We start from the raw sequence: 3,344 nt of genomic DNA on the forward strand, positions 1-3,344 counted from the left end.
TCTCGTCAGTTCCTTCTGCTGGTATTTCAGGACTCCAAATTATATATTCACATAATTTGGTTTTTCTGACTCTCAGTTTTTTAAAAAAACAACAACATGAAGTCAAAAACTAAAATGCCTTGCTTTTTATAGCAGAAAATAGCTTCAATTGCTCAAAGCTAATTTAGAATAAATTCCACTCAACCTGAAAAACATAAAATATGTATATATTTAAAATTTGCCTGCAGATCCCTTGTCACTCATAGTCCCACACAAACATCTTTTATATCTTTTTAATGTAATATTCAAAAAATGGGAATGAAGTTTATACTTGTTGAAAAACATTGCTCAATCCTGCCCTTAGCATAGTACCTGGGATCTGGTGAATTATCAATACAAACTTGTTGAAAGAATAAATGGGTAAACCTATGGAATAAGTGAATAAATAAAGTAAGGCATATCAAGCCTGAAGAACACAGTCTTTGCCTGACTTTTACTTTACTCCTTAACACATTTCCTAAGCTGTGCCTCTTCTTTCCAATATTAAAACTAATAAATACAATTACTCACATACTTGAGAGTTTCCTAGTAAAACACATAACTAAATTGCTTCTGCCTCAGTGAAATGAATTTGCCTTCTGTGACAGTAAATGCTGACAGTAGCTGACATATATTCATCATATATCTTATGCATATAAAATACTTAAGAACAGTATACACACATACACATGCTCTGTGTATATAGCATCTCTACAGGCTGGGCACGAGGCCAAGCATTTCTTACATAATCTCATTAATATCCTCAACAACCCTATGAGGTACCAGATACTAATATATTTCCCAGCTTATATCTGAGGCTTAAAGAATGTAAGTAATTCTCCTAAAGTCAAATAGCCATTAAGTATCAAATCAAGAGTCAGACCCCAATTTGCCTAATTCCTGAGTCAGTGTCTTAACTGCTGTGATAAATTCCTTGCTGTGATACTTGATTACTGGGAAGCAGAGAGAGGAGACGTCCTCTAGGAGGAGGACACCTAGAAGAGGTGGCAGTGGCAGCTACGGTTGGGTGAGAAACTGGCTTCTGAGCAGACGGGAGAGAAGCAGTCAGTGAGGCATTGGGGGAAGGCATAGCAAGACAGAAAACTGGCCTGTATCTAGAGTCATATAATTGATCATCCAAACCAGGATACGTTTGAAAATGAAAGGGAACTCATTCATAATGACACCAGGATCACACTACAAACGGGGACTGTCCTGGGAAAACTCGGACATATGCTCACATTTCCCAAGTCCCTCTCTTGCTTTTTCTCTTTTATTCCTTCTTTCTTTTTTCCCCTCTTCCCTCTTCTTTTCTCTCATTTGTTCTCCCCATGGCTCTCACCAGCTTTTTCCATATACCTTTAGTGGCAGTAATTTGCCATGATTATCATGAATTGGGATGCTCACTAAGTGTCCCATATTTGAACTTATTTAGACAAATGCTGCAAACAGCATTTCCTTTGCTGCTCTGTTAGTTACTTCTGTGTAACAAATTACCCCAAAATGCAGTGGTCTAGGAAAATGTGTATTATCTCACACAGTTACTAAGAGGAATTCAAGAGTAGCTTGGCTGGGTGATTCTGGCTCAGGGTCCCTCATGATGAGCAGTCAAGCTGACGGCTAAGACTACAGTCATCTGAAAATATGGCTGGAACTGGAGGATTGACTTCCGAGCAGGCTCACCCACATGGCTGTTGGTTGGAGGACTCTGTTCTTGCCACTTAGGCCAACCCACAGAGCTGCTCATGACGTGACAGATCACTTCTCCCAGAGTGAATGATCCACGAGAGAGGAGAGGCACAGTGTGTCTTACGACCTAGTTTCTAAAGTTTCCCTCTCTCACTTCTACTGCATTCTATGGTAGAGACACTGAGGACTTGACCAGAGCTAGAATATCCACTTCCAGGAAGACTCACTCACATGACTGTTGACGGGGAGCTTGTGTCCCTCGCTATGGCCCTTCCATAGGTCTGCTCCTGACATAGCAGCTAACTTCTCCCAGAGAAAGTGATCTGGAAGACAGGAGAGGAAGTCGCAGTGTCTTTTTTAACCTAGTTTTTTAAGCCATCCACCGTCAATTCTGCTTTATTCTGTTCATTAAAAGTAAGCCACTCAGTCTTGTCCACACTCAAGAGAAAGAGAGTTAACCTCCACTTCTTGAAAGTAGGAGTATCAAAGAATTTGTAGACATACTTAAAAATCAATATAACTGCATAATTTTTTTCTAAACTTTGACACCTTGATTTAATTTTATTCAAAATATTTGATTTTATTCAAAGAAAACAATAAAATAGAAGAGCTAAGCTATTTACATTATACAAATATATATTTTTATACATATAATTATATAAATACCAGCTAAGCTATTTACATTATGTTTTACCAGAAAAATTAGAAAACACACCTAACTATCCAGCAATGGAAGAATGGTTTGATGAATCACAGTACTTCTATGGAAGAGAATATTGTGCAACTATTTAAAATCACTCAGAAGCCTGTATATTAACATGAAAAACATTTATGATTAAGTATAGGAAAGAACAGTAAATTGTACATTGAAAAAATATGCATAAAAAAATAGATCAGATGGGAACATACCAAAATAACAACAATGGTGAAATCATGGAAGGTTTGTCTTTCTCCGTTTCCACATTTTCTGTGGTGTAGCTGTTTCCAAGATTTCTGTTATGTATTGTTCTGTAATGTGTGATTTTGTTATGATGATTTTTTATTTTAAAAGATAATTCAAGATAATACTAACTTTCCAAATAAGGATTCGGTGGGCATTTTTGTATTTTTTTCCTATGTAGCGAAAAATAGACTGTGCTCAGATTTTAGATAGACTTCTAAGGGGTTAAGTCTCTGGTGGCTTAGCCGGTAAAGAATCTGCCTGCAATGCAGGAGACCGGGGTTCAGTCCCTGGGTCAGGAAGATTCTCCTGGAGAGAGGAATGGCAACCCACTCTAGTATTCTTGCCTGGAGAATTCCATGGACAGAGGAGCGTGGCCGGCTAAGTCCATGGGGCTGCAAAAGAGTCGGAGCAATTGTGTTAGTGATCAAAGAGTAGGAAAGTGGTGACACCAAGAAAAGTAATTAGCTGAGAATGTAATTAACGGAGAGAGTCTGGTTGAACACTCCAGGGAGTTAGCTACTCACCCTGCTTTGTCTTCCAGAGGCAGAGGGAGAGACTAGCTGTAGCTCACGGAAGCTGTGATCTTCAGTGATCAGGCTCCAGGAAGTGAAACAAACAGCCCCATGCTATTCTATGACTCTCTAGATCACCTGTCCATCTCCCACTGATGGAACCAACCAGACTCAAGTGGAAA

Source organism: Odocoileus virginianus, chromosome 32 (genome assembly GCF_023699985.2).
Source record: "Odocoileus virginianus isolate 20LAN1187 ecotype Illinois chromosome 32, Ovbor_1.2, whole genome shotgun sequence".
In the NCBI taxonomy this organism is placed as follows: domain Eukaryota; kingdom Metazoa; phylum Chordata; class Mammalia; order Artiodactyla; family Cervidae; genus Odocoileus; species Odocoileus virginianus.